At 32.8% G+C, this 7,377-nt stretch overlaps 1 pseudogene; it reads left to right on the top strand.

The window, feature by feature from the left end:
* The first annotated feature begins 2,217 nt into the window (after positions 1-2,217).
* LOC120597835 (GTP-binding nuclear protein Ran-like) lies at positions 2,218-2,967 on the top strand (annotated as a pseudogene).
* Positions 2,968-7,377: the final 4,410 nt, after the last annotated feature.

Raw genomic sequence — 7,377 nt, 5'->3', positions numbered from 1 at the left:
TCATTCCTTTGTTTCCTCCTGGATCATTATTTTTTCTTTTTTTCTGCCTTAAGAATTCATTTTAGTGAGTTTTTGTTTGTTTTTATGTGCAATTTTTTGGGCAAAAACTATTTCACCTTTTGTTTGTCTAAAAATGTATTTATTTTATTGGTAGTTTTAAAGATTATTTTATTGATCATGGACTTTTTAGATTGGGAGTTATTTTCCATCTGCATTATAAAGTATCATTCCATGACTTTTTGGCTGTCAGCATTTCTACTGAGAAACTTGCTTTCTTATTGTTGCTTTTTTGGAGATATACATTTGTCTTAGTGCTTTAACATTTTCTTTTTACCTTTGGTTTTCAGCAGTTTCACCCTGATGCATCTTAGAGTGGTTTCTTTTGTATTCATCTATCTTGGAACTTTCAGAGCTTTTTGAATTTGTCACTTGATGTCTTCCACGATTTTTGGAACATTTTCACCTATATCTTTTGATCCACTCTCTTTCACCTATCTTTAATGTCTTAATATCTTAAAGATCATACATCCAAATATAGCCATATAGAGTGTTAGGACTTCAACAAATGAATTTGGCTGTGACATTCAGTCTATAAAACTGTCTAAAACAGTTTTAAAAACAATAAAAATGTGAAACAATGGTTCTCAAGACACTGAAAATAGGAAACATAGAAACACAATTTCTCAGAGATGGAATACAAACGAGATGAATGCTATAATTGCTTAGGTTACCTGAAGAGAGATATCAGATGTTAGCACAGAGAAAGTAAATAAGATGAGATCTGCTAGACTTCCTGAGAATGAGAGATAGAACTGAGAGTCTGGAAAGGCCAAGATGGGTAGAGTTTGCAGGGCAGAGTACCAGGAGAGTGTTGTGCAGAGAAAGAATTGTAGAAATGCAAATACTCCATGAGTGTTCAGTTTATCACTGATCAGGACATACATGTGAGGAAACTACCCTAAACTGAGAAAGAAATGCTAGAAAGAATTAGAGAAATAATCCCCAGAACTCACACATGGCCATAAATAGTGCCTTTTTCCAGATATCAGAATGGAAAACTTCATAATTCATGGGGCAGGGCATATTGCAGAGTACTCAGTGGTAAGTAAAAATAAAATCTCTGATAAGGGCTGCTATATTCCTATTCAAAAAAAGTTTATATTGCCTTGATGGACCTAGAGGGTATTGCGCTGATGAAATGAGTCAGATAGAGAAAGACAAATATATCGTATGATTTCACTTACATGTGGAATTAAAGAACAAAATAAACAAAAACAACAACAAAAGCGGAAATAAATTCATAGATACAGAGAATATTTTGAGGGCTACTAGATGGGAGAGGTGTTGGGGGGACGGCAAAAAAAGGCAAAGGGATTAAGAGGTACAAATGGATAGTTGCAGAATAGACATGGAGATATAGAGTGTAGCATAGGGAAGATGGTTAATAATGTTGTAATAAATATGTAATGGGCAGAGGGGTACTAGATTTAGCAGGGTTATCACTTTGCAAGTTATGTGGATCTCTGACCACTATGCTATACAACTGAAACTGGTATATTATTGTATGCCAACTATAATTGAAAAACACTCATTGAATTGTACAATGTAAATATGAGCAACTAATTGTCTTATTATATTTAAATAAAGCCGGGGGAAAAAAAGTTTAAAAACAAGTATGATAAAATGTTGTACTGTTTCCAAGTAACTTAAATATATCCGAGAATAAAGCTCAAAAATATTTATAGTTATACAAAAATATTCAGCATCTAATGAAACAAAATTTATACTATGTAGCATCCTATGAAAAGTCAAAGACATGCAAAAAAACAAAGCAAAAAATGTATAACCCTCCCATGGGGAAATTATCAATTAAAACTGATAACAGTGATAACATTTGTAGAAATTATCAATTAAAACTGGTAACAGTGATGGCATTTAAAACAGTATGACTATATTTTACATGTTCAAGAGGTTGAGGAATAATTGAATATATTAGATAGAGAAATGGAAGATTGAAATGTCATCCTAACTGAACTTTTATATAGGAAAACTATGATGCATGAGAAAAAAACATACACTGGATATAGTTCATTGCAAATTAGACATTGTAGAAGAAAGGATAGTGAAATTGAAAACAGCTATAGAACCTATCTAAAATGAAACAGAGAGAGCTCTCAGTCAGACCGGTCTGGAGATGCTTTTGGTAATAACATCGTGATGGCTGCCCAAGAAGAACCCCAAGTTCATTTCAAACGTGCAGTTGTTGGTGATGGTGGGACTGGAAAAACTACATTTGTGAAATGTTGTCTGACTGGGGAATTTGAGAAGTATGTGTTGAGGTCCATCCCCTTGTGTTCCATAGCAGTAGGGGACCTATCAAGTTCAATGTATGGGGCATAACTACTCAGGAGAAATTTGATGGACTGGAAGATGGCTATTGCATCCAAGCCCAGTGTGCCATTATAATGTTTGATGGAACTTCAAGAGTTACTTACAAGAATGTGCCTAACTGGCATAGAGCTCTGGTACGAGTATGTGAAAACATGCCCACTGTATTGTGTGGCAACAAAGTGGATGTTAAGGACAGGAAAGTTAAAGCAAAATCAATTGTCTTTCACCGAAAGAAGACTCTTCAATACTATGACATTTCCACCAAAAGTAATTATAGCTTTGTAAAGCCCTTCCTCTGGCTTGCTGCAAAACTAATTGGAGATCTTAATGGAATTTCTTGCCATGCTTGCTCTTGTCGCACCAGCAATTGTTATGGACACGGTTTTGGCAACACAATATGACCGTGATCTAGAGGTTGCTCAAACAACTGCTCTCTTGGATGAGGATGATTACCTGTGGGAAAGTGAAACTGTAACCCAACGTCAGAAATCTGCTTTTATAGGCAACTGTCCTGTGATGTCAGTGGTGCAGAGAGTTTGTCACTTTATAACACAGCTAAGCAGAACATGTACTTAATCTTTGAGATGCTGAAGGAGATGAATGGGCTTCGAAGTGAATGTGGCAGTTAAAAAAATACCTTCACTTTTTGGACTTGCATACTTAGCTGTTTTGGAACACAGTTGTTTCCTTATTGAGTTTCAATCTTAAGACTGCTAGAGTCACATCACAATATTCAATGCTCAAATCTTGTTTGTTACTATCATTTACATTCCTTTTTGTTTAAAATTAGAATAAAGTTGTATTTTGAATTAAAAAATGAAATAGAGAGAGAAAAAGAACTTAAAAAATAGCACATCAATGAGCTGTGGGGCAAACAGAAAGCAGTATTTCAAGGTGAGATCACCGATGGTGCAATTGAGTTAGAGGCAACAATCACAAGTTCACATTCATGCTGTTTTTCTGTTGGTTTCTATGGTTACTTTATGTGTGTTGTCCCTAATTCTTGTATGGTGACAACTTCCAATTTCTCACACCCTCTGAATTTTGGGTTCTGCAAATCCTCTTTTCTATTAAGCTCAGAATTTTTTGTAGTATTTCGAAGACATTAGCATTGTATTTGACACATGTTGAAGTATTTGATGAATGCATTTTATTTCTTTAGTAAAATCCTCCTGGAAAAAAATCTAGTTGTTAGGTATATCATATTCCAATACAACAATTTACAACATATAATTTGAACTATTTTTTTTACTACTTCAAGTGTAAACACTTGTTTGGCAGACTTCTAAATTTAAACTTGTACTGTCATAGCCAGTGAAACTCAAATTTCACAAGACCATTTGAATTTCACATGTAGTGGGACACTGGATGATACTGTAGGCTATTATTTTTGATACACAGGTTAAGCAAAATTATTTAAAAGTTGTATTTTCCTTTGTATCTAGAGGTAGATACTTCTATTTACATTTTTGGCAGGGTGCTTCCTTATTTTAGGCCAATCACCCTAATGGGCTTTGGATTTAGTTCATTAGGGAAATAGCCAGAAGTTAAAATGTATACAAGAGGTAATATATATTGGTGGAGGTAGATGTACTGGAGATACGTCTCAGAGGAAGTTTGCTTTACTTGTATGTGAGGTGGAATGAGAAAGGGGGCAAAATACATTATTGTGTGTGTTTGAATGGAGAGAGTTTATTTCTGTAGCATGGTCATGAGTGCCTTTTGCTGTTCACTTTTATTCATGGGTGCTTTTCGTTCTTGATTTTTACTTTTGAGAGTTACAGGAGATGAGCAATTGAGAGAAGGAAGCAGAAAAATTTTCAAGAGAAATTTCTAGAAATTTTGAGCACAAATACTGTGGTTCGAGGCATAAATAAACAATTTTAGCTCAGAGTTCAGAAGATAGCCATTTCTTCTGCCTCTATACTGAACCCAGCACTATTTTGGTATCACAGAGAATAGGGCATTTTGGAGTATCAGGAAAAACATGTCTGGCAAGTACATTACTTATCTCTTAAGAAACTCCATTGGCAGGTAGAAATAGGCCATCCCTTAGGATGATTTAAGGGGCAATGGGCAGAGGGAGCTGGGGGAAGTTGCAAAGGGAGACCAAGAGTTGTAACTACAGGGCACACACTATATTATAAGAACAAGTAACTCTCCTTTGTAGACTCCAAGTGATAATGAGAAAGCATTCTGTTTTGCTGAGGAGTTTGAAATGCAGCAATAATAAGGAGGAAACACAAACTATAATATGGAAACTGACTTTATTCAGAGGTTGGGGAGGCCTGAGCATTTGGGCTACTTATGATTTGCATTTCATAGTGGAAAAGGAACCAAAATCTATTAGCACATTCACATTCTTGGTGTGTGTGATCAATAGATAACTTTTATTAAATAAGAGATTATCCTTGAGAGTACAAACAAATAATTACAGCTCGTTATTTGTCAACTGTCTTTTGCTAAAGGCATTTATGTTTTGATGGGAACCTGGTTGATATCAAAATTAACAAAACAATGGGCTAAATAGCAAAATTATATTGAAAATCTATCTGATAATGACATCATCCTAAATATAGCCCAATGACATGTTGCACTCATTAATGTCCAAAAATAGGAGAAAATAGCAGAACTGTCTGCAGTTTGTATTTCAGCACTAAAATTACATCACTCATATACATAAATGCTAAGCACTTTGGGGGACAGTACAGCATTATAGATCTTGAGAAAACCAAGATGTGTGGAAACAAACAAACAAAAAAGCAATGGTTGGAAAAACGAGAAATATTATCTTAAGTGTAGATTAATTAGTAAGGTTATATAAGTGGATACAAGTTTTAAGCTTGAGATTTTATTAAAACTCAGAAAAAATCTAATAAGCAAAATCTCGAACTTAATGAGAATGTAACTAAGCCCCACAGTAACAAGAAAATGGAGTTTTCTGACAATTCAGCATTTCTCACTGACATCGATGTTGCATTGGGCATTTCAAGCGTTTTCAAGCGTTTGCATCTGTCAGGGCAGAGGATACGGGTTGCAGTGCCAGTTTACTTTTATACATGGATTTAGTTGAAGTCACAGCTTACCACTGTGCTTCTGACAGAAGATCTCAGATTTTGTATTTGACATGTCAATTGAACAGGCTTTTCGGAAAAGAGAGTTTTAAAAACATAGAATAGCAAACACATTTTCTTGACAGAATTTTACCTTTTATTATTTGAAGTTAGTCTCTGTTTCTTTCCCAAGTGGTTCATTTAAAGAAGTCAATTTGTACTTTACACTGCTCTTTAGATAAATACACAAAGGCTAGAAGTACATTTAAGAATCTGGATTTTTTCATACTTTTTATTTACACCATAAGATAACGTAATGACAACAGAAAGCTGTAATAAGTCCTGATAATCTAAAAATGCATAATATTTAAAATGGGTTGTTTTACACAAAATTTCCTGAGGAGAGATAGCTCATAAAATTATTTAATGTATTTCAATTAGATAAGGAAAATATCACAGTATTAATTGTGGCCCATAGTTTTATTAGGTAGATAGAGATAATATAGATTTATTAATAAAAATTAGTAATAATTGATAAAAAATATATCCGAAGAAGTATTGAATATGTGTATCTTAACCAGAAAACAAATGTGTCACCTGAATATATTCAAAACATAAACTAAAATATTTAGAACATAATCTCCTAGATCCATAAATAACTAATTTCATGACCAAATTGAATAAATTCTTGTTTATTCTGATAGAAATGATCTTAAAATATTTAAAAATACATTCAATTTCTGAAATATTTTTTTCTTTAAAATGCTGTTTATGTTAGGAACCAAAGTGAACTGTGAGCAACAAATTTCAGAGTGTTAAGATAAATGAAGATAGTAATTATCAAAAAATATATATATATGATGACAGAATCCTGAATTTTTGTACTACCTTCATTTCTGAGTTATTTCTCAACTGTCCAAATAAGAGTTCTAAAGAATGGTAGATAATTGGGGTATATTTTTCATGCTTAGATGTAAATGCATTCTCAACTCTGCTTTTCTTTTTTCAAAATGGGTATTGTTTATCTTTTTTCTTTTTATTTCTATCAAAAAATATTTTATGAGATTCTCAGAGCACTTTATCATTATATCAATTTCTCAGTATGTCTGCAGAATCCCCAGGAGTACCATTCCTTGGTGGCAAGCAAACATTCGAAAACCTTGATCCAAATTAAAATTTGATTTACTAGACTGAAAAAGCTTTCACAGAAGTGCAAAAATACATATTATTTTTATTACATATCTTTTTGTTCAAAGAAATTAATATATACAAAACATTAATCATTATCAGCTAAAAGGAAAATAATAATGTTTCCTATGTATGTTTTTTCCTATATATGGCATAATTAACAAAAATAAATTGGGTGTAGATTACAAGAAAAATTTAAAAAATATTTTACTCTATGAGTTGAAGGCTAAGACTTGTGATCCTTTCACTTCTGATACTTTTTCTCAGTAATAGTGCATGGATATTATAGTTTTAAAATCAGAAAATAAAATATGTGTATTATTTTCAAATGTATACAAATGGTCATGAACTACTGATTTAAAAATTAGGAATGATATAGAAAATAAACCCTTTAGCAGTTGCTATATAATTATACTATTACTATGTAAAAATTAAAAATATTATGATACTGAAAGTAATCTTATGAAAATTAAATGTACCACTGGGTATTAAATTTCAAGCAAGATACTGGGTCATCTGACAGAGCAATGAAGATATGCAAAATAATTCATGATCATCTCACATCTGGAATTGGAAGCAAAGTAGAACTACATTAGAACAGAAGTTCTAATTTTACATTTTGGTTTATTTTTGTTTTATCTCTATCATCTCAGTAGAATCTGTGCCACTGTTACAGCTGGAATATGTATTCATTCAATGAATATAAAATATGTAGAACCCCAAATGACATAGAATATGGACACAT

Source organism: Pteropus medius, unplaced genomic scaffold (assembly GCF_902729225.1).
Source record: "Pteropus medius unplaced genomic scaffold, Ma_sr-lr_union100, whole genome shotgun sequence".
Taxonomy (NCBI): Eukaryota; Metazoa; Chordata; class Mammalia; order Chiroptera; family Pteropodidae; genus Pteropus; species Pteropus medius.
This window is presented reverse-complemented; position numbering and strand designations above follow the sequence as displayed.